This window comes from Penaeus vannamei, chromosome 18, assembly GCF_042767895.1.
Source record: "Penaeus vannamei isolate JL-2024 chromosome 18, ASM4276789v1, whole genome shotgun sequence".
NCBI classification, from domain to species: domain Eukaryota; kingdom Metazoa; phylum Arthropoda; class Malacostraca; order Decapoda; family Penaeidae; genus Penaeus; species Penaeus vannamei.
Window position 1 is genome coordinate 41146107 of NC_091566.1, and position 23669 is coordinate 41169775.

At 35.3% G+C, this 23669-nt stretch overlaps 20 non-coding genes and 5 pseudogenes across 20 annotated transcripts in view; 8 read left to right on the forward strand and 17 right to left on the reverse strand.

Annotated features, from left to right (window-relative positions):
* The window catches only part of LOC113801544 (small nucleolar RNA U3), a 202-nt gene extending 10 nt beyond the window's left edge, over window positions 1–192 (reverse strand). The window contains exon 1 of the small nucleolar RNA XR_003475198.2: window positions 1–192. This exon is cut by the window's left edge and continues 10 nt beyond it. This is a non-coding gene — a small nucleolar RNA (small nucleolar RNA U3).
* A 510-nt stretch (window positions 193–702) lies between these two features.
* Window positions 703–820, forward strand: LOC113801581 (U5 spliceosomal RNA). The gene has a single exon (XR_003475226.2). It is a non-coding gene; the product is annotated as a U5 spliceosomal RNA (small nuclear RNA).
* A 98-nt stretch (window positions 821–918) lies between these two features.
* LOC113801564 (small nucleolar RNA U3) lies at window positions 919–1091 on the reverse strand (annotated as a pseudogene).
* A 379-nt stretch (window positions 1092–1470) lies between these two features.
* Window positions 1471–1589, reverse strand: LOC113801458 (5S ribosomal RNA; annotated as a pseudogene).
* Window positions 1590–1965: 376 nt separating this feature from the next.
* LOC138864894 (5S ribosomal RNA) lies at window positions 1966–2084 on the reverse strand. The gene has a single exon (XR_011399264.1). It is a non-coding gene; the product is annotated as a 5S ribosomal RNA (ribosomal RNA).
* Window positions 2085–2782: 698 nt separating this feature from the next.
* On the reverse strand, window positions 2783–2901 carry LOC113821955 (5S ribosomal RNA). Its single transcript, XR_003477247.2, has one exon. It is a non-coding gene; the product is annotated as a 5S ribosomal RNA (ribosomal RNA).
* A 1525-nt stretch (window positions 2902–4426) lies between these two features.
* Window positions 4427–4589, reverse strand: LOC113801470 (U1 spliceosomal RNA). Its single transcript, XR_003475133.1, has one exon. It is a non-coding gene; the product is annotated as a U1 spliceosomal RNA (small nuclear RNA).
* Window positions 4590–5678: 1089 nt separating this feature from the next.
* Window positions 5679–5871, forward strand: LOC113821946 (U2 spliceosomal RNA). Its single transcript, XR_003477239.2, has one exon. It is a non-coding gene; the product is annotated as a U2 spliceosomal RNA (small nuclear RNA).
* A 935-nt stretch (window positions 5872–6806) lies between these two features.
* LOC113801536 (small nucleolar RNA U3) lies at window positions 6807–7007 on the reverse strand. The gene has a single exon (XR_003475191.2). It is a non-coding gene; the product is annotated as a small nucleolar RNA U3 (small nucleolar RNA).
* A 227-nt stretch (window positions 7008–7234) lies between these two features.
* On the forward strand, window positions 7235–7352 carry LOC113801583 (U5 spliceosomal RNA). Its single transcript, XR_003475227.2, has one exon. It is a non-coding gene; the product is annotated as a U5 spliceosomal RNA (small nuclear RNA).
* A 1564-nt stretch (window positions 7353–8916) lies between these two features.
* LOC113821938 (U1 spliceosomal RNA) lies at window positions 8917–9079 on the reverse strand. The gene has a single exon (XR_003477231.2). It is a non-coding gene; the product is annotated as a U1 spliceosomal RNA (small nuclear RNA).
* Window positions 9080–10077: 998 nt separating this feature from the next.
* LOC113801687 (U2 spliceosomal RNA) lies at window positions 10078–10270 on the forward strand. Its single transcript, XR_003475290.1, has one exon. It is a non-coding gene; the product is annotated as a U2 spliceosomal RNA (small nuclear RNA).
* A 1141-nt stretch (window positions 10271–11411) lies between these two features.
* Window positions 11412–11613, reverse strand: LOC113821949 (small nucleolar RNA U3). The gene has a single exon (XR_003477242.2). It is a non-coding gene; the product is annotated as a small nucleolar RNA U3 (small nucleolar RNA).
* A 648-nt stretch (window positions 11614–12261) lies between these two features.
* On the forward strand, window positions 12262–12379 carry LOC113801567 (U5 spliceosomal RNA). Its single transcript, XR_003475213.1, has one exon. It is a non-coding gene; the product is annotated as a U5 spliceosomal RNA (small nuclear RNA).
* Window positions 12380–13018: 639 nt separating this feature from the next.
* Window positions 13019–13137, reverse strand: LOC113801457 (5S ribosomal RNA; annotated as a pseudogene).
* Window positions 13138–14185: 1048 nt separating this feature from the next.
* On the reverse strand, window positions 14186–14304 carry LOC113801345 (5S ribosomal RNA). The gene has a single exon (XR_003475042.1). It is a non-coding gene; the product is annotated as a 5S ribosomal RNA (ribosomal RNA).
* Window positions 14305–15081: 777 nt separating this feature from the next.
* On the reverse strand, window positions 15082–15200 carry LOC113801344 (5S ribosomal RNA). The gene has a single exon (XR_003475041.1). It is a non-coding gene; the product is annotated as a 5S ribosomal RNA (ribosomal RNA).
* Window positions 15201–15901: 701 nt separating this feature from the next.
* LOC113801547 (5S ribosomal RNA) lies at window positions 15902–16020 on the reverse strand. The gene has a single exon (XR_003475201.2). It is a non-coding gene; the product is annotated as a 5S ribosomal RNA (ribosomal RNA).
* A 1458-nt stretch (window positions 16021–17478) lies between these two features.
* On the reverse strand, window positions 17479–17641 carry LOC113801467 (U1 spliceosomal RNA). Its single transcript, XR_003475130.2, has one exon. It is a non-coding gene; the product is annotated as a U1 spliceosomal RNA (small nuclear RNA).
* Window positions 17642–18710: 1069 nt separating this feature from the next.
* Window positions 18711–18903, forward strand: LOC113801509 (U2 spliceosomal RNA). Its single transcript, XR_003475166.1, has one exon. It is a non-coding gene; the product is annotated as a U2 spliceosomal RNA (small nuclear RNA).
* A 1535-nt stretch (window positions 18904–20438) lies between these two features.
* LOC113801506 (U2 spliceosomal RNA) lies at window positions 20439–20631 on the forward strand. The gene has a single exon (XR_003475163.1). It is a non-coding gene; the product is annotated as a U2 spliceosomal RNA (small nuclear RNA).
* Window positions 20632–21779: 1148 nt separating this feature from the next.
* Window positions 21780–21981, reverse strand: LOC113801531 (small nucleolar RNA U3). The gene has a single exon (XR_003475186.1). It is a non-coding gene; the product is annotated as a small nucleolar RNA U3 (small nucleolar RNA).
* Window positions 21982–22628: 647 nt separating this feature from the next.
* LOC113801565 (U5 spliceosomal RNA) lies at window positions 22629–22746 on the forward strand. Its single transcript, XR_003475211.1, has one exon. It is a non-coding gene; the product is annotated as a U5 spliceosomal RNA (small nuclear RNA).
* A 98-nt stretch (window positions 22747–22844) lies between these two features.
* On the reverse strand, window positions 22845–23019 carry LOC138864891 (small nucleolar RNA U3; annotated as a pseudogene).
* A 365-nt stretch (window positions 23020–23384) lies between these two features.
* LOC113801445 (5S ribosomal RNA) lies at window positions 23385–23503 on the reverse strand (annotated as a pseudogene).
* Between the last annotated feature and the right edge of the window lie 166 nt (window positions 23504–23669).

A 23669-nucleotide genomic window follows, 5' to 3' on the forward strand; every position in this document is an offset into this window, starting at 1 on the left:
CTGTGCAATCCTCCTCTTGACATCGGTAAACCGAGTCAGAACGGTCATCAAAACTCTCAAGCACAACCTGAGAGCCGCTTCCCGCTCAGAGGATTACACTAACAGTCCTCATCGTGGTTGAACATATTCCGAGAATCTTGGCGAGAAACCCGGCAATCGCACTATAGAAGTGATCCTATAAAGTATGATCATGCTTTCACGTTCTACATTCACTGGCACACTACATTTTACTGAGGACTTTGTTACAATTCAAAAGGTTTTCACGTAGTCTTATGTTGGTATATGTTTACAATAATAGGATTGCCCATTTTTAAATATCTGCGCAGTCTATACTTATTTTATAAAATAGTATACAAAATAAAGGTGGAATGTAATGCACACACTTGACATAGTAACAAAAACAAGTCATTTATACTTTTCAAAAAACGTTACATCTGTGACTAAACTAAACTATAGGTTGAATGAACATTCCTCACATACGATGTTTCTATTTCAATCGTTAAAGTCATTTACATTAAAACCATCCAGTATATACACTTGGTTAACGTATATAAATTAAGTACACGTTTGCTTTTCTGCGTGATAATCCTTACAAGATGAAATAATAGTATCTATTTGAAGATAAGCCTTTCTTGCCCGTATGCTACTCGCTCTATGAGTCCTCAGTCTACCTTTGTTGGGCAATTCGGTTACTATTCGTACTAACTCTGGTTTCCCTTCAAAACGCATAAATCTTTCGCCTTTTACTAAAGATTTCCGTGGAGGGGAACAACTCAATGAGTCTTACTCAATTTTTTCTATAGCCCACTTCGGTGGGTTCATATACAACATAATTAAATAACAGATAATAGTCACCATAAGGGAATTTTATTTTCATTAGTTAAAAGAAACCCTTCTTGTAGACTGATATTCAAGCACTCAGCCTGTGCAATCCTCCCCTTAACATCGGTAAACCGAGTCAGAACGGTCATCAAAACTCAAGCAAAACTTGAGAGCTGCTCCCCACTCAGAGGATTACACTGACAGTATTCCTATATATTCAAAAGTACATACATACGCAAACAGATATAATATATATATATTATATATATATATATATATATATATATATATATATATATATATATATATATATATATATATATATATATATATATATATATTATGTGTGTGTGTGTGTGTGTGTGTGTGTGTGTGTGTGTGTGTGTGTGTGTGTGTGTGTGTGTGTGTGTGTGCATATATACATGCATATATATATATATATATATATATATATATATATATATATATATATATATATATATATATATATATATATATATATATATATATATATATATATACATGCATACACATACATACATCCAGTTATTACTTATTGATTCAAGTATAAATTCAATTGGTTTCTTGACATAAGAAATTATAGAAATTATAAAGAAATGCTTAATACATTTACCATATAAAAGAAAATGCCAACGATACCTGGTGTTCCCAGGCGGTTACCCATCCAAGTACTCACCAGAACCTACGTTGCTTAACTTCGTTGACCGGACGAGAAGCGGCGCTTTCAACGTGGTATGATCGTTGACATATATACCTTCAACAATACCCAAATTTATGCAGTGCTCACACAAACCTTTATATTTTGTCTTCTACTTTAAACTTCATAACGATGATATTCCAGTCATATCAGTAAGATTACACGAACTTAGTTATCACTACTTTCATACAGCTGCACAATGAATTCTATACATTTTTGATCTGTGCAACTCTCAACAATATAGGCTGAATAAGTAATAAAGAAAATCGTGTAAATCAATAGATTTATATATATATTTATGTATATATGTAAATCAATAAGCTTCTAGATCTTTGTAAGCATGCATTTCTTTTACTTGGTGTGAGGTAAAAATATCACCAGGACTACAATAAAATTAACAGCATCAAACTGTAAATGTAACAAAATGCCAACGACATCTTGTGTTCCCAGGCGGTCACCCATCCAAGTACTGACCAGACCCAACGCTGCTTAACTTCGCTGATCGGACGAGAAGCGGTGCTTTCAACGTGGTATGATCGTTGACATATTCCAGCTGAATTTTACCCGACTTTGTGGCAGCGATGGCAGATTTTTCATATATTTTCCTTGAATGTATATCTTCTTGTCTTTTGCACCAAACTGCATTACCACGGTCCTCTAGTCATATCACTGAGATCTGCTCCACAATCTTAACATCAATAACAACCGATCAGTAAGGGAAGTAGTTCTCTTTTGTGGTTACTAGAATCCTTTCTTCCAGTTTTCCGACTCTGGAACTCTACAAGGAAGCAGACCTTCAAAACTGCTGTCAATTTTTCTTCTTTTTATTTTGCGAAGACTTCATTGTGAGTAATTTCTTAGACTGACATCTTAATTAATTACATTCGGTTTCTTCTTCTTCTTCTATAGGTATCCTTCCTAATGTGATTGTCATTACTACTACAATGATCATAACTATCATCAATACAGCATAGAACGACCTTTCTTAAAGATCGCCCCCCAAAATACCGTGACAAAAGGAATTGAATTTAAGGTTTGGGAAGCAGAATTGCCTTTACTTGAGTCACTCTTATCATCATCCGTTTTCTGTGTATCCTTCTCCCTTCTCCTAACGGCGTCGTTATTTTTACTCGATTTCCTATGGACTGACGCATGATTTCAATTCATTTCCTTAAACGAATATAAGAGGAATTGCCATATATTGCAAAGAAATTTTTAACTTATGTAAGTTATAAAATAAAATGCCAACGACATCTGGTGTTCCCAGGCGGTCACCCATCCAAGTACTGACCAGACCCAACGCTGCTTAACTTCGCTGATCGGACGAGAAGCGGTGCTTTCAACGTGGTATGATCGTTGACAGAGCTAATGTTAACATTACCAAACGTTCTGCAAGTAATATATTCACACAATGCAATGCATATTTTGTTTTTATATCTAACACCATTACCCTGAGAACTGGCATCACTGAATCTGCTCCTCAATGCAAGTCTCAATAACAATCAACTATTATCGGGCTTATAGGTAATTCCAACCCAATTGTCAACAATATAATGCACTTGCCGTATGCCTTCTACAAATTTTAGAGCTGTGCAACTCTTTAAAGAATGTAGGTTGTACAAGTAAAGAAAAAAATAGCAAAATATTATAGTATATGGTTATAAATCTGTGCATATGCAACTGTATCTTTTTCACGTTACCGTTACTGTAAGTAGGAAAAGCTAAATGATATAGCTAATCATATATAGAAAGGCTGATCATTGAATCATATCTTGAGTTTTCACCTTTTTTGCTGCTATTCTTTTGATGTTTTTGTTGGAGTTACCAGTATTATTAGTTTATATGTCGCAATGGTAATGATTATTACAAGTATTTTCATCGTTATCACCATCGTTATTTTTCTTCTTACTATATGGTTATTGTCATCATTAATATTATAATTACAGTCATGATTACGATAATGATCGTACTATAATGATAAGATTAAAGATACTGGTGGTAATATTGATGACTTGAATAAAGATTAAGTACTCGTAATGTTGATTGCATGTAGTTGGAGAGCTAATATCATATTCCAGATTGTTTGACTTGTAATAGCAACACCGCTAACAGCGGCAGTGGAGCATGATTCCCACGCTCCCCAAGGAAAGGGAGCCGGTAGGCAAGCAGCCTCAGGCCACATTCATGGATGGATATTGTGTTTCGGCCCATCTTTATTTCCTCGAATAAAACCAAGGTAACTAGACAGCCATTTGCCTTACCCTCACCTGACGTCCCTCTAACACAGATCTTTGTATTTATGTTGGTTCCAAGAATTTATAAGTCATAAGGTTTTCTACTAGGAGGAAAGTTTTACTCCTGGGAAATATATATACATGGTTACATGGTTTAACATTTTTTCTCGCTTCCACATATCTTCCGGTTACAATTGTTTAATATTTTTACATTAAATGGTCGATTGAGATACAATTTATGGTATGAAACAATTTATCTACCTACTTATCAATATATACATAAAAGTTTTGCACTCCTGTTCGAATTTGTTGTGAAATAGCAATTATGGGATTACCTTTAAAGTACTTAAAAATGACCAATAATAGTATATAATTTGAATGAAAGATAAAATATTTTGGATGGTAATACCAGGTCTGCCTAGCTATTCTATGAAAATTAAATTAACTTTCGTATTTCAGTATGTGAACATTTACGAATTAGATCGATATTGCGCGATTACTCAAAGTTATATCGTATTAGAATAATTCATCTGTGTTATCACAGCATTTTTCTTTATCTTAGTTGGATGAGTCCATTAAATATATGCACGCAAAATCATTAAAGCTAGACATATGGATCTAGAATACTTTGCTGTAAAACTGAAATGTTATAAGGGGGATAGCGCGAACGCAGTCCCCCGCTACCAAAAATTGCGCACTCGAGTTAACCACATTTGGGTTAATCGCAGGGGTCAGCGCCACCGGAGTGCAATGGTGAGCCTCGCCCTGGGAGAACCGCCTTCGTGATCACGGTATCTCCTGTGCCAGGTAAGTATGCTTTCCTTCGCTAGGCGCCGACCCACGCTCGCTCGCACTGAGAACACCACGCGCGCTACAACACTTTATACAAATATCAGGTCGGCCTTGAATTTTCCTTAAAAACTCCTAAGTAATGACACTCATCATTATATTTCAAAGCTACACAGAAACAAAGAAGGTCATTTACAATTTATTCAATGTGAACTACCCGTAACAAATTCTAAAGTTAATAAGATTTTTCCGGTTCTACGACTTTTAACTTCGTGGCAATTTATCACAATGTTCGTAAGAATACACTTATGGATACATACACTAACATACACCGTTTATCCTATCTATCAGTACTTCCATATATATAGATAGATAAACATGTAAGAACATAGTTGCATAAATGTAATAATGAGGTGGTTTTAATGTATAGTTACATGTAGTATTCGCATGTTCTTAAGTACAAACTTATCTATAAATCATTCAGAGCCTCGACTATATTAAACATTTATCACAAGGAACATGTGATCCATATATATATATATATATATATATATATATATATATATATATATATATATATATATATATATATATATATATATACATACATATATATTTATAAATATAAATGTATGGCGTTTTAAAATGTAAATGGCCCAAGAAAACGTGTAGGTTCTTTTCTGGGTATACTTGCGTAAACACTGTGGTCGTTTACTATTATACAAATAAGTACATATGAATTTTTTATACATACATATCATGTGTGCATATGTTTACGCACGTGTATATGCTTATGTACAAACAAGTGTATGCCTGTATGAGTGTGGGTGTTTGTGTGGGATGTGTTAAAGAGGTTGTGTCAATTGGTTCTGAAGGTAGAAGTATTTTCCTGTACTTTCTTTGAAGTCCGATGAACTTATCATATTTAAAAATACCAGCAACAGTTTCTTAGAATCATCATATGGATACAAATAATAACTGCAAACCAAGATTTAAATAACTCATTACGTCAACTTGATTACTACATGTAAACATACGCCCTTCTACACGGAAACACTTTCACTAGCAAGTCCTCAGAAACATTTTCTCAGGCACACACTCAGCCATCTTTCAGTATCGCTTCTCGGCCTTTTGGCTAAGATCAAAGTGTAGTATCTGTTCTTATCAGCTTAATATCTGATACGATCCCCATGTGGGATCTACGATATTAAACTGATTTTTGGAAAATGGCGAAGTGCTAGGGGCTTGCTCCACCTTTGCCGCGGATCGGCCCGGTATTGCAGTACCTCCGGGATTGGTCCACTCCCTCCGGGGAGGATATCAACTCATTTTAATTTATAAGCATCTTCACTGTGAAGTCAGGGACTAACACGCATTCCTAATTCATGTAACATCTCAGCCACCACAAACTTTGAAGTGTATGAAGATGGGGAAACGGATTAACGGATTTCATATGGGAATGTCAATACCCTACTTGACAGTCCAGAACATACTCTTCACACACAACCCAGAGAGTCAAACCACTAGACCACACGATACTACAACCACAACCCAGAGAGTCAAACCACTAGACCACACGATACTACAACCACAAATGCTTAGCATGGTATTCTAAGTTGTACGATGACCAACGAGTTAAGCTGAACATTGAGTATTTCACAGGGGGTAATGAGGTTCATAGATGTATGTTTTTCTATTTACATATATCAAAACCCTATCATAATGGCATACGTTATTACAAAGTCACGATTCGTGTCCATAATTAAACATTCATTCATAGACTTCAACGTTACTACTGTTACCAAATCACATATCATTCATAGACTTCAACGTTACTACTGTTACCTAATCACATACTCACAGAGTAAAATAAGGTAGTAGAATTATAGAATGTTACTGTCAATGGAAACAGGAATAATTACATTCATAGTAGAAGCAGTGGCAATACGAAGAAGAATGGCATTAATAGTAGACAAAACAATAATAATTATATGTAAAAGCCACGGAGTATCTACATTTGAAAATGAGTTTATTTCAAATCTGGTTCAAACATTTGAAATCATGAAAATATTACATTAATAAACAAGTATTGATACTTCAGTTTTGGTTTTGGAAACTATAACTCACCAGGCAGCTAATATCTTAATATGTTTATTATCTTATATCTTTATAATATATATATATTTTTTCTCCTTATAAGGTTTTTCAAAAGTTCAAGAATACTTCATGTCGACTGATATTCAACCACTCAGCCTGTGCAATCCTCCTCTCAACATCGGTAAACGAGTCAGAACGGTCATCAAAACTCTCAAGCACAACTTGAGAGCCGCTTCCCGCTCAGAGGATTACACTAACAGTCCTCATCGTGGTTGAACATATTCCGAGAATCTTGGCGAGAAACCCGGCAATCGCACTATAGAAGTGATCCTATAAAATATGATCATACTTTCACATTCTAAATTCACTTGTACACTTCATCTTAATGAGGACTTTGTTCTAATAAAACGAAGTATCACATATTCATAGGTTGGTAAATGTATGCAGTAATATGTGGACGTAGTTTGCCCATTCTGAAATATTTAGTCTCCACCTATTTGATCAATTATATAAATCAAAATATATAAAAGTCCTCAGTCTACTTTTGTTGGTCAATTCGTTTACCAGTTCTACCCAACTCTGGTTTCCCTTCAAAACGCATAAATCTTTCGCCTTTTACTAAAGATTTCCGTGGAGGGGAACAACTCAATGAGTCTTACTCAATTTTTTCTATAGCCCACTTCGGTGGGTACAAATGAGTTCATACAATAAGTTCTTCAATATGTAGAATTCTAATGGTTGTTTGCATTCAGGTATTCGAATATGTGTGTGTGTGTGATACGTACAGACACACAATATGTATGTGTGGGTCTGTGTATATATGATATATATATATACATATATATGTACGTGTAAGTGTGATATATACATGGGTGTGTGTACATGTGTGAGTGTGTGTGAACACATTGTTTGATCATTTGTCGAATAAATGAGAAAATCTTTAGACTACAACATTAAAGGTATGGGAAACGTAGAAATCAAGAAAAGCTTCCCTCACATATGAACAATCTATATAACAGAAACGGTGTATGGAGAACGCTAATTCATAATGAAGAGAAATAAAAATAAAATATAAAATAAAAAAGTTTATTACATATCCAGAAACAAGGCCACTTGAGGGAAGGATATTGGGTTACTATGACAAAAATTAGCAGCTACAAAGGTTAGTCCTTAAAAAGGGAACATTTGAATAAATGTAACATTGCAAATTCCCAAAACATAGTGATACCTACATTGTCTATTTCCTTGGAAATGTATAAGATGGGATAACAGGGTACTGATCAATATGTTATACAAATTTGATAAGTAATTTATTAGTATCAGAATTAGTATATGAAGAATAGTAAGGAAATTTTTCTTCTATTTAGTGTTTATCAAATGAACTCACTGGTGTACATATCAAATCAAAAGCATTTAAGAGATTATTGAACTCGGTAACGATTTATTAGTTGAGAACACCGTAAACTTCTATATGAGATGCAATAATAATAATGTCATGAATAAGACCGGCAGCCAAGAGAGGTTTGGTCAAACGAACTTGGTACCAATTGCTGAGTACAGGATCATGTAGAGAATGACAGGGCATATGAGGAACTGGACGTCTGCCGGGGACCCCTTGCTGCGTTTGGCCCCTGGGGACTCCGGAAAGGGGCAAACGAAATCAGCTAGATCACACATAAAGGGGTACCACACACAATGCATTTCAGGGTAATTTACATATCACACTGGGTAAAAAATTGTTCATGCCAGACATTATCTTTAAAGTTTACATACTTCAACACATCTGAGAGAGTACAGAATGCACAATGCCAGACAAATTACCTGCTGCATTATGTCCGCCAGACACGCCCAAAAGTTGACCCCATACAGTGTTCTGGCAAACATCTATTGCATGAAAGGTAACATTCCACCAACTACAAAGTGACCCTTGCCAGACATACTGTCAGCTACATTAGGCTTACCAGACACCCAAAAAGGGCCTAAAAAATTACGGCTGCATGAACATTATTGGTACCACTTGAAACAAAGTTTATATACTTCGACCCCAACCCATATCAGAGAGTACAGAATGGTCAATACCACTCTCTTGGCTGCTGCTCTAAATGCACGAGAATGTCCGTGATTCCCGAGACTCGGATAGCGCTTTACATGAAGTGTGATAGGGCCAGACCATTTTCATCGTCCATATTTTACGGAAAAGATGCTAGTTTCATTAGGGATTTTAAACTTGATTTACTATAATTGTGAGACGTTTTAAGGGGGATAGCGCGAACGCAGTCCCCCGCTACCAAAAATTGCGCACTCGAGTTAACCACATTTGGGTTAATCGCAGGGGTCAGCGCCACCGGAGTGCAATGGTGAGCCTCGCCCTGGGAGAACCGCCTTCGTGATCACGGTATCTCCTGTGCCAGGTAAGTATGCTTTCCTTCGCTAGGCGCCGACCCACGCTCGCTCGCACTGAGAACACCATGCTCGCACCAACACTTTATGCAAATATCAAGTCTGACTTGACTTTTCCTTAAAAACTCACAAGTAATGACACTTAAGGTTACATTTAAAAACTATTCTTAGAAACAAAGGTCACTTTCATTCAACGTGAAACTACCCGTAACATATTGTAGAGTATATAAGAAGTTTTATCCGGTTTTCTTTTGTCATTCTATGACTCTAAGCTTTTCCGTGATAATTCATCATAATGTTCGTAAGAATACACATCTGCATGCATACATTAATATACACATCTATCCCATCTAACAGTACATCCATAAATAAAGACAGAAATACATGTACGCACAAAGTCGCATAAACGTAATATTAAACTGGATATATGCACCCGTATCTATATTATTCGGATATTCTTAAATACAAACTTGGCTATAAATAATTCATAGCCTCGATTATGTTAAAGAGAGAATGATATCACATGGAAAGTGTGATCCATTTTAGTAATAACCATATACGTATATATATATGGCAGATTTACCTTTTTTGGTAACCCAAAGAAAACGTGTTCTTTTCTGGGTATACTTGCGTAAACACTGTGGTCATTTGCTATTATGCAAGTAAATACATACATATGTATTTTCTCTATACATATATATCGCGTGTGTGTTTAAGCACGTGTGTGTGTGTGTGTTTAGGTGCGGACCTGTGTATGTGTATGTGTGTGTTAAAGAGGTTGTGACGGTTCTGAAGCTAAAAGTATTTTCTTGTACTTTCTTTGAAGTCCGATGAACTTATATCTAAAAATCCCAACAACAGTTTATTAAAATTCTCATATGGACTGAAACATTAACAGTCAATTAACATTTAAATAGCTCATTACGTCAACTTGATCACGCCCTTCTACAAGTAAACACCTTCAATGGCAAGTCCTCAGAAACATTTTCTCAGGCACACTTTCAGCCATCTTTCAGTATCGCTTCTCGGCCTTTTGGCTAAGATCAAAGTGTAGTATCTGTTCTTATCAGCTTAATATCTGATACGATCCCCATGTGGGATCTACGATATTAAACTGATTTTTGGAAAATGGCGAAGTGCTAGGGGCTTGCTCCACCTTTGCCGCGGATCGGCCCGGTATTGCAGTACCTCCGGGATTGGTCCACTCCCTCCGGGGAGGATAACAATTTATCATTTAATAAATACCTCTTCACTGTGTAACAGTATCTTCTCTCTATATAGCTGGTATTAAACTGACTTCCAGAAATTAGTAACGCTTTCCGGATTTGCCAAAGTTGTCGAAGGTCGGCGGTACTGTAGTTCAACATTTTTGAAACTTTCCTAAAACACTGGAATTACTCTGATTTCTGAGAAATGGCAATTTATTGCAGTGCCTAATAGACGGATAATAATATCTAAAATAATGCGTCAACTATTATCGATTATAATACTATTACACTAAATCGAAGTGTGTAAAAGACAAACATGGCTTCCCACTCCATGTAACATCTCAGTCTCCACAAACTTTGAAGTGTATAAGATTGGGGAATGCCTTAATGGATTTTATATGGAAATGTCAATACCCTCCATGACAAAATCCAGAACATACACTTCACACACAACCCAGAGTGTCAAACCACTAGACTACAAGATACTATAACCACAAATGTCTAGCCTGATATTCTAACTTGTCACAAGACCAACGATTTAAGATGAACACTGAGTATTTCACAAGGGGTAATGAGGTTGATAGGTGCATGGCTAGCTATATGATTGCATTAATCTTCATTATGACTATATTTCATCTGACAAATAGACAGACTATTACTAGAAATTCCGCCTCAGTGTATAATACGGACAGAAATGTAAATCCAGACATGATTCGTGTCCATAATTAAACATTCATTCGTAGACTTTAACGTTACTGCTTCTACCAAATCACATATTCACATTGCGTAAAAGAAGGGGTGGATGAATTCAAAGAGGTTACTGCCAATGGAATTAGAAATAATTACACTCAGTGGTAGAAGTAGTGGCAATACTAAGAATACAGGCATCAATAGTAGATAAAATAATGATCATGTAATAGCGATATATTTACATTTGTATACAAATCAGATGTTTATTTCAACTCTGGTTCAGACATTTGAAACTATGAAAATACTACATTAGTAACAAACAGACAATTGTCCTAGTTATTTACTTTGTTTATGGAAACCATCAAAGCATGAAGCAACTCACAATTTCATTATTTTTTCTCCTTATAAGGAGTTTTCAAAAGTTCAAGAATACTTCTTGTGGATTAATATTCAACCACTCAGCCTGTGCAATCCTCCTCTTGACATCGGTAAACCGAGTCAGAACGGTCATCAAAACTCACAAGCACAACTTGAGAGCCGCTTCCCGCTCAGAGGATTACACTAACAGTCCTCATCGTGATTGAACATATTCCGAGAATCTTGGCGAGAAACCCGGCAATCGCACTATAGAAGTGATCCTATAAAGTATGATCATACTTTCACCTTCTACATTCACTCACAATATACATTTTACTGAGGACTTTGTTCCAATTCATAAGGTTTTCACGTAGTCTTATGTTGGTATATGTCTACAATAATATGTTTGCCCATTTTTAAATATCTGCGCAGTCTATACTTATTTTATAAAATAGTATACAAAATAAAGGTGGAATGTAATGCACACACTTGACATAGTAACAAAAACAAGTCATTTATACTTTTCAAAAAACGTTACATCTGTGACTAAACTAAACTATAGGTATAATGAATGTATATTCCAGAGTAGTTATTCCATTACATCTCCAATGAAATTCAATTTGTACATTTCTTTGTACCTTGAGATAATTGAATTTGGGTATGAAAGCACTCACGAACCTTGAAAACAATTTTCTCGATGTTGAATGAACATTCCTCACATATGATGTTTCTATTTCAATCGTTAAATTCATTTCCATTAAAACCATCCAGTATATACACTTGGTTAACGTATATAAATTAAGTACACGTTTGCTTTTCTACGTGATAATCCTTACAAGATGAAATAATAGTATCTATTTGAAGATAAGTCTTTCTTGCCCGTATGCTACTCGCTCTATGAGTCCTCATTCTACCTTTGTTGGGCAATTCGGTTACTATTCGTACCTAACTCTGGTTTCCCTTCAAAACGCATAAATCTTTCGCCTTTTACTAAAGATTTCCGTGGAGGGGAACAACTCAATGAGTCTTACTCAATTTTTTCTATAGCCCACTTCGGTGGGTTCATATACAACATTACTGAATAACAGGTAATAATCAACATAAGGGAATTTTATTTTCATTAGTTTAAAGAAACCCTTCTTGTAGACTGATGTTCAATCATTCAGCCTGTGTGATCCTCCTCTCAACATCGGTAAACTGAGTCAAAACTCAAGCAAAACTTGAGAGCTGCTCCCCACTCAGAGGATGACACTGACAGTATTCCTATATATTCAAAAGTACATACATACGCAAACAGATATAAATATATATACATATATTATATATACATATATATATATATTATATATGTAAATATATATATATATATATATTATATATATATGTGTGTGTGTGTGTGTGTGTGTGTGTGTGTGTGTGTGTGTGTGTGTGTGTGTGTGTGTGTGTGTGTGTGTGTGCATATATACATGCATATATACATATGTATATATATATGTATATATATGTATATATATATATATATATATATATATATATATATATATATATATATATATATATATATATATATATATATATATATATATATGCATACATATACATACATCCAGCTATTACTTATTGATTCAAGTATAAGTTCAATTGGTTTCTTGACATAAGAAATTATAAATAAATGCTTAATACATTTAGCATATAAAAACCAATGCCAACGATATCTGGTGTTCCCGGGCGGTCACCCATCCAAGTACTCACCAGAACCTACGTTGCTTAACTTCGTTGACCGGACGAGAAGCGGCGCTTTCAACGTGGAGTCATCGTTGACATATATACCTTCAACAATACCCAAATTTATGCAGTGCTCACACATTTCAAACCTTTATATTTTGTCTTCTTCTATTTTAAATTTCATAACGATGATATTCCAGTCATATCAGTAAGATTACACTAACTTAGTTATCACCACTTTCATACAGCTGCACAATGAATTCTATACATTTTCGATCTGTGCAACTCTTAACAATATAGGCTGAATAAGTAATAAAGAAAATCGTGTAAATCAATAGATTTATATATATATTTATATATGTGTAAATCAATAAGCTTCTAGATCTTTGTAAGCATGCATTTCTTTTACTTGGTGTGAGGTAAAAATATCACCAGGACAATAAAATTAACAGCATCAAACTGTAAATGTAACAAAATGCCAAAATCTTGTGTTCCCAGGCGGTCACTCATCCAAGTACTGACCAGACCCAACGTTGTTAAACTTTGTTGATCGTACGAGAAACGGTGTTTTCAACGTGGTATGATCGTTGACATATTTCACCTCCCCCCCCCCAGCCTTGTGGCACCGATCTCAGGTTTTTTTATACATTTTCGTTCAATGTATGTCTACGAGAAGTATCTCTCTTTTGGGGTTACTCTAGAAGGAATGGTACAAAAGTAGATCTTCAAAACTACTGTCAAATTTTGATAAGACAATTGTGAGTAATTTCTTAGATTGATTTCTAAATTACATTCATTTTATTCTTCTTCTATAGGCATCATTAGTAATGATTGTTATTACTACTACAATTAGCATAACTATCATTATAGCATATAATGACCTTTCTTGAAGATCCCCCCCCCCCAATACATATATACTGGAGCAAAAAGAATTGAATTAAATGTTTGGGAAGCAGAATTGCATCTACTTTAGTTACTCTTATCAAATTCGTTTTCTGTCTATCCTCCCTTCTCCCAACGGCGTTACTTTTACTCTATTTCCTATTGATTGATGTATGATTTCAATTCATTTCCTTAAACGAATATAAGAGGAATTGCCATAGATTTTAAAGAAATGTTTAACTTATGTAACTTATAAAATAAAATGCCAACGACATCTGGTGTTCCCAGGCGGTCACCCATCCAAGTACTGACCAGACCCAACGCTGCTTAACTTCGCTGATCGGACGAGAAGCGGTGCTTTCAACGTGGTATGATCGTTGACATAGGCCAGCCTAACATTACGTAGCTTTGTGCCGGTGCTGGCAGATTCGATCACCATTCATTCGAGTAGGATGCATCTTTTGTTTTGGCATCAAACTTCATGACCGTGCCATTCCCATCACGTCACGGCGATCTGCTCCACAGTGTAGGCATCGCTAACAACCGACCGTTTGCGGGAGGAAAGGTAATTCCAACTCAGTTGTCTCCACTCAGGTTATGAGAAGATCATATTATTACACAGCAAACGAATGGCATACCATTATATAAAAAATTATAGGATTAGCATTATTATCACTATAATGATCATGATCATGATCGTAATCATACTGTTATATGTACAGCAAATTATATTACAGCTAATTTGATGAATTCTAGGAGGTAGCGCGAATCATATTAAGATTACTTAATTAGACTGATCTTTAAATTACAGTAATCTTCAGCTTGTTCTTTTGAGGAGATCATTACTCTGGTTATCATCATTACTAATACAGGTATCATCACTGACCAATGTCGGGTACAATGACTTTTCTACAAGACCGTAGCAAAATCCGTTAAGTATGAGAAAGAAGGGAGTCAACTGTTGGGGAAGCAGAACTGCATTAATTTCCTTACCCTTATAAATATTGGATGTGTACTCGTGTTCTTCTCCCGCTCTGCAACGACGGTGGCTTTTACTGTATTTCCTATTGACTGACGTGTGATTTGAATTGATTTCTTGAAACAACTCGAAGAAGAGCTGCTACATATTGTAAAGAAATGCATAACACGTTTAACAAAATGCCAACGACATCTGGTGTTCCCAGGCGGTCACCCATCCAAGTACTGACCAGACCCAACGCTGCTTAACTTCGCTGATCGGACGAGAAGCGGTGCTTTCAACGTGGTATGATCGTTGACATGTTCCAGCTGAATTTTACCCGACTTTGTGGCAGCGATGGCAGATTTTTCATACATTTTCCTTGAATGTATATCTTCTTCTTGTCTTTTGAACCAAACTGCATTACCACGGTCCTCTAGTCATATCACTGAGATCTGCTCCACAATCTTAACATCAATAACAACCGATCAGTAAGGGAAGTAGTTCTCTTTTGTGGTTACTAGAATCCTTTCTTCCAGTTTTCCGACTCTGGAACTCTACAAGGAAGCAGACCTTCAAAACTGCTGTCAATTTTTCTTCTTCTTTTTATTTTGCGAAGACTTCATTGTGAGTAATTTCTTAGACTGACATCTTAATTAATTACATTCGGTTTCTTCTTCTTCTATAGGTATCCTTCCTAATGTGATTGTCATTACTACTACAATGATCATAGCTATCATCATTACAGCATAGAACGACCTTTCTTAAAGATCGCCCCCCAAAATACCGTGACAAAAGGAATTGAATTTAAGATTTGGGAAGCAGAATGGCCTTTACTTGAGTCACTCTTATCACCATCCGTTTTCTGTGTATCCTTCTCCCTTCTCCTAACGGCGTCGTTATTTTTACTCTATTTCCTATGGACCGACGCATGATTTCAATTCATTTCCTTAAAAGAATATAAGAGGAACTGCCATAGATTGTCAAGAAATGCTTAACCTATGTAGCTTATAAAGTAAAATGCCAACGACATCTGGTGTTCCCAGGCGGTCACCCATCCAAGTACTGACCAGACCCTACGTTGCTTAACTTCGCTGATCGGACGAGAAGCGGTGCTTTCAACGTGGTATGATCGTTGACAGAGCTATTGTTAACATTACCCAACTTTCTGCAAGTGATACATTATTCACACAATGCAAAGCATTTTTTTTTTTTTTTTTTTTAATCAAACACCATTACCCTGAGAACTGGCATCACTGAATCTGCTCCTCAATGTAAGTCTCAATAACAATCAACTATTATCGGGCGTATGGGTAATTCCAACCCAATTGTCAACAATATAATGCACTTGCCGTATGCCTTCTACAAATTTTAGAGCTGTGCAACTCTTTAAAGAATGCAGGTTGTACAAGTAAAGAAAAAATAACAAAATATTATAGTACATGGTTATAAATCTGTGCATATGCAACTGTATCTTTTTCACGTTACCGTTACTGTAAGTAGGAAAAGCTAAATGATATAGCTAATCATATATAGAAATGCTGATCATTGAATCATATCTTGAGTGCTTTCAACTTTTTTGCTGCTATTCTTTTAATGTTTTTGTTGGAGTTGCCAGTATTATTAGTTTTTATGTCGCAATGGTAATGATTATTACAAGTATTTTTATCGTTATCACCATCGTTATTTTTCTTCTTACTATATGGTTATTGTCATTATTAATATTATAATAACAGTCATGATTACGATAATGATCGTACTATTGGTGGTAATACTGATGACTTGAATAAAGATTAAGTACTTGTAATGTTGATTGTCTGTAGTTGGAGAACTAATATCATATTCCAGATTGTTTGACTTGTAATAGAAACTCCGCTAACAGCGGCAGTGGAGCATGATTCCCATGCTCCCCAAGGAAAGGGAGCCGGTAGGCAATCAGCCTCAGGCCACATTCATGGATGGATATTGTGCTTCGGCCCATCTTTATTTCCTCGAATAAAACCAAGGTAACAAGACAGCCATTTGCCTTACCCTCACCTGACGTCCCTCTAACACAGATCTTGTATTTATGTTGTTTCCAAGAATTTATAAGTCAAGGTTTTCTACTAGGAGGAAAGTTTTACTCCTGGGAAATATATATATACATGGTTACATGGTTTAACAATTTTCTTGCTTCCACATATCTTCCGGTTACAATTGTTTAATATTTTTACATTAAATGGTCGATTGAGATACAATTTATGGTATGAAACAATTTATCTACCTACTTATCAATATATACATAAAAGTTTTGCACTTCTGTTTGATTTTGTTGTGAAATAGCAATTATGGGATTACCTTTGAAGTACCTAAAAAATGACCAATAATAGTATATAATTTGAATGAAAGATAAAATATTTTTGATGGTAATACCAGGTCTGCCTAACTATTCTATGAAAATTAAATTAACTCGTATTTCAATATGTGAACATTTACGAATTAGATCGATGTTGCGCGATTACTAAAAGTTATATTGTATTAGAATAATATATGCACGCAAAATCATTAAAGCCAGACATGTGGATCTAGAATACTTTGCTGTAAAACTGAAATGTTATAAGGGGGATAGCGCGGACGCAGTCCCCCGCTACCAAAAATTGCGCACTCGAGTTAACCACATTTGGGTTAATCGCAGGGGTCAGCGCCACCGGAGTGCAATGGTGAGCCTCGCCCTGGGAGAACCGCCTTCGTGATCACGGTATCTCCTGTGCCAGGTAAGTATGCTTTCCTTCGCTAGGCGCCGACCCACGCTCGCTCGCACTGAGAACACCACGCGCGCTACAACACTTTATACAACTTTTCCTCAAAAACTCCTAAGTAATGACACTTATCATTATATTTCAAAGCAACACAGAAACAAAGAAGGTCACTTACAATTTATTCAATGTGAACTACCCGTAACAAATTCTAGAGTTAATAAGATTTTTCCGGTTCTATGACTTTTAGCATCATGACAATTCATCACATTGTTCGTAAGAATACACTTATGGATGCATACACTAACATACACCGTTTATCCAATCTATCAGTACATCCTTATATATAAATAGATGACCATGTAAGAACATAGTTGCATAAATGTAATATTGAGGTGGTTTTAATGTATGGGTACATGTAGTATTCGCATGTTCTTAAGTACAAACTTATCTATAAATCATTCAGAGCCTCGACTATATCACAAGGAACATGTGATCCATATATATATATATATATATATATATATATATATATATATATATATATATATATATATATATATATATATATGTATGTATGTATGTATGTATATATTTATAAATGTATATATATGGCGTTTTAAAATGTTAATGGCCCAAAGAAAACGTGTAGGTTCTTTTCTGGGTATACTTGCGTAAACACTGTGGTCGTTTACTATTATGCAAATAAATACATATGAATTTTTTATACATACATATCATGTGTGCGTATGTTTACGCACGTGTATATGCTTATGTGCAGACAAGTGTATGCCTGTATGAGTGTGGGTGTTTGTGTGGGATGTGTTAAAGAGGTTGTGACAATTGGTTCTGAAGGTAGAAGTATTTTCCTGTACTTTCTTTGAAGTCCGATGAACTTATCATATTTAAAAATACCAGCAACAGTTTCTTAGAATCATCATATGGATACAAATAATAACTGCAAACCAAGATTTAAATAACTCATTACGTCAACTTGATTACTACATGTAAACATACGCCCTTCTACACGTAAACACTTTCACTGGCAAGTCCTCAGAAACATTTTCTCAGGCACAATTTCAACCAGCTTTCAGTATCGCTTCTCGGCCTTTTGGCTAAGATCAAAGTGTAGTATCTGTTCTTATCAGCTTAATATCTGATACGATCCCCATGTGGGATCTACGATATTAAACTGATTTTTGGAAAATGGCGAAGTGCTAGGGGCTTGCTCCACCTTTGCCGCGGATCGGCCCGGTATTGCAGTACCTCCGGGATTGGTCCACTCCCTCCGGGGAGGATATCAACTCATATTAAATTATAAGCATCTTCACTGTGAAGTCAGGGACTAACACGCATTCCTAATTCATGTAACATCGCAACCTCCACAAACTTTGAAGTGTATGAAGATGGGGGAATTCAATAACGGATTTCATATGGAAACGTCAATACCCTCCTTGACAGTCCAGAACATACTCTTCACACACAACCCAGAGAGTCAAACCACTAGACCACACGATACTACAACCACAACCCAGAGAGTCAAACCACTAGACCACACGATACTACAACCACAACCCAGAGAGTCAAACCACTAGACCACACGATACTACAACCACAAATGCTTAGCATGGTATTCTAAGTTGTACGACGACCAACGAGTTAAGCTGAACATTGAGTATTTCACAGGGGGTAATGAGGTTCATAGATGTATGTTTTTCTATTTACATATATCAAAACCCTATCATAATGGCATACGTTATTACACAATCACGATTCGTGTCCATAATTAAACAGTCATTCATAGACTTCAGCGTTACTACTCCAACACTTTATGCAAATATCAAGTCTCACTTGACTTTTCCTTAAAAACTCACAAATAATGACACTTATGCTTATCTTTTTATTAACTATTCTTAGAAACAAAGGTCACTTTCATTCAACGTGAAACTACCCGTAACATTTTGTAGTCAGTAAGAAGTTTTATCCGGTTTTCTTTTGTCATTCTATAACTCTTAGCTTTTCCGTGACAATTCATCATGTTTGTAGGAATACACATCTGCATGCATACATTAATATACACATCAATCCAATCTAACAGTACATTCATAAATAAAGATAGAAATACATGTACGCACAAAGTCGCATAAACGTAATATTAAACTGTTTTTTAAGCACGCGTATATATATTATTTGGATATTCCTAAATACAATTTGGCTATAAATAATTCATAGCCTCGATTATGTTAAAGAGAGAATATCACATGGAAAGTGTGATCCATTTTAGTAATAACCATATACGTATATATATATATATATATATATATATATATATATATATATATATATATATATATATATATATATATATATATGTCAGATTTACCTTTTTTGGTAACCCAAAGAAAACGTGTTCTTTTCTGGATACACTTGCGTAAACACTGGTCATTTGCTATTATGCAAGTAAATACATACATATGTATTTTCTCTATACATATATATCGCGTGTGTGTTTAAGCACGTGTGTGTGTGTGTGTGTTTAGGTGCGGACCTGTGTATGTGTATGTGTGTGTGTTAAAGAGGTTGTGATAGTTGGTTCTGAAGCTAAAAGTATTTTCTTGTACTTTCTTTGAAGTCCGATGAACTTATCTCTAAAAATCCCAACAACTGAGTATTAAAATTCTCATATGGACTGAAACATTAACTGCCAATCAACATTTAAATAGTTTATTACGTCAACTTGATTACGCCCTTCTACAAGTAAACACCTTTAATGGCAAGTCCTCAGAAACATCATCTCAGGCACACTTTCAGCCATCTTTCAGTATCGCTTCTCGGCCTTTTGGCTAAGATCAAAGTGTAGTATCTGTTCTTATCAGCTTAATATCTGATACGATCCCCATGTGGGATCTACGATATTAAACTGATTTTTGGAAAATGGCGAAGTGCTAGGGGCTTGCTCCACCTTTGCCGCGGATCGGCCCGGTATTGCAGTACCTCCGGGATTGGTCCACTCCCTCCGGGGAGGATATCAATTTAACATTTAATAAACACGCCTCTTTACTGTGTAACAGTACCTTCTCTCTATATAGCTGGTAGTAAACTGGCTTCCAGAAATTAGTAACGCTTTCCGGATTTGCCAAAGTTGTCGAAGGTCGGCGGTACTGTAGTTCAACATTTTTGAAACTGTTTCCTAAAACACTGGAATTACTCTGATTTAAGAGAAATGACAATTCATTGCAGTGCCTAATAGACGGATAATAATATCTAATATAATACGTCAACTATTATCGATTATAATACTATTACACTAAATCGAAGTGTGTAAAAGACAAACATGGCTCCCCACTCCATGTAACATCTCAGTCTCCACAAACTTTGAAGTGTATAAGATTGGGGAATGCCTTAATAGATTTTATATGGAAATGTCAATACCCTCCATGACAAAATCCAGAACATACACTTCACACACAACCCAGAGTGTCAAACCACTAGACTACAAGATACTATAACCACAAATGTCTAGCCTGATATTCTAATTTGTCACAAGACCAACGATTTAAGATGAACACTGAGTATTTCACAAAGGGTAATGAGGTTGATAGGTGCATGGCTAGCTATATGATTGCATTAATCTTCTTATGACATTATGACTATTTCATCTGACAAATTGACAGACTATTACTAGAAATTCCGCCTTAGTGTATAATACGGACAGAAATGTAAATCCAGACATGATTCGTGTCCATAATTAAACATTCATTCGTAGACTTTAACGTTAGTGCTTCTACCAAATCACATATTCACATTGGGTAAAAGAAGGGGTGGATGAATTCAAAGAGGTTACTGCCAATGGAAACAGAAATAATTACTCAGTGGTAGAAGCAGTGGCAATACTAAGAAAACATGCATCAATCGTAGACAAAATAATGATCTTGTAATAGCGATATATTTACATTTGTATACAAATCAGATGTTTATTTCAACTCTGGTTCAGACATTTGATACTATGAAAATACTACATTAGTAACAAACAGACAATTGTCCTAGTTATTTGCTTTGTTTTTGGAAACCATCAAGGCATGAAACAAACAATTTTATGATTTTTTTTTCTCCTTATAAGGAGTTTTCAAAAGTTCAAGAATACTTCTTGTGGATTGATATTCAACCACTCAGCCTGTGCAATCCTCCTCTTGACATCGGTAAACCGAGTCAGAACGGTCATCAAAACTCTCAAGCACAACTTGAGAGCCGCTTCCCGCTCAGAGGATTACACTAACAGTCCTCATCGTGGTTGAACATATTCCGAGAATCTTGGCGAGAAACCCGGCAATCGCACTATAGAAGTGATCCTATAAAGTATGATCATACGTTCACCTTCTAAATTCACTCACAATCTACATTTTACTGAGGACTTTGTTCCAATTCAAAAGGTTTTCACCTAGTCTTATGTTGGTATATGTTTACAATAATAGGTTTGCCCATTTTTAAATATCTGCGCAGTCTATACTTATTTTATAAAATAGTATACAAAATAAAGATGGAATGTAATGCACACACTTGACATAGTAACAAAAACAAGTCATTTATACTTTTCAAAAAACGTTACATCTGTGACTAAACTAAACTATAGGTATAATGAATGTATATTCCATAGAAGCTATTCCATTACATCTCCAATGAAATTCAATTTCCACATTTCTTTGTACCTTGAGATAATTGAATTTGGGAATGAAAACACTCACGAACCTTGAAAACAATTTTCTCGATGTTGAATGAACATTCCTCACATACGATGTTTCTATTTCAAGTGTTAAATTCATTTACATTAAAACCATCCAGCATATACACTTGGTTAACGTATATAAATTAAGTACACGTTTGCTTTTCTGCGTGATAATCCTTACAAGATGAAATAATAGTATATATTTGAAAATAAGCCTTTCTTGCCCGTATGCTTCTCGCTCTATGAGTCGTCAGTCTACCTTTGTTGGGCAATTCGATTACTATTCGAAGTAACTCTGGTTTCCCTTCAAAACGCATAAATCTTTCGCCTTTTACTAAAGATTTCCGTGGAGGGGAACAACTCAATGAGTCTTACTCAATTTTTTCTATAGCCCACTTCGGTGGGTTCATATAAAATATTATTAAATAACAGATAATAGTCAACATAAGGGAATTTAATTTTCATTAGTTTAAAGAAACCCTTCTTGTAGACTGACATTCAATCATTCAGCCTGTGTGATCCTCCTCTCAATATCGGTAAACAGCGTCAGAACGGTCATCAAAACTCAAGCAAAACTTGAGAGCTGCTCCCCACTCAGAGGATTACACTAACAGTATTCCTATATATTCAAAAGTACATACATACGCAAACAGAAATAAATATATATACATATATTATATATACATATATATACATATATATATATATATATTATATATATATTATCTGTGTGTGTGTGTGTGTGTGTGTGTGTGTGTGTGTGTGTGTGTGTGTGTGTGTGTGTGTGTGTGTGTGTGTGTGTGTGTGTGTGTGTGCATATATACATGCATATATACATGCATATATATATATATATATATATATATATATATATATATATATATATATATATATATATATATATATATATACATATATACATGCATACACATACATACATCCAGTTATTACTTATTGATTCAAGTATAAATTCAATTCGTTTCTTGACATAAGAAATTATAGAAATTATAAAGAAATGCTTAATACATTTAGCATATAAAAGAAAATGCCAACGATATCTGGTGTTCCCAGGCGGTTACCCATCCAAGTACTCACCAGAACCTACGTTGCTTAACTTCGTTGACCGGACGAGAAGCGGCGCTTTCAACGTGGAGTGATCGTTGACATATAAACCTTCAACAATACCCAAATTTATGCAGTGCTCACACATTTCAAACATTTATATTTTGTCTTCTATTTTAAACTTCATAACGATGATATTCCAGTAATATCAGTAAGATTACACTAACTTAGTTATCACCACTTTCATACAGCTGCACAATGCATTCTTT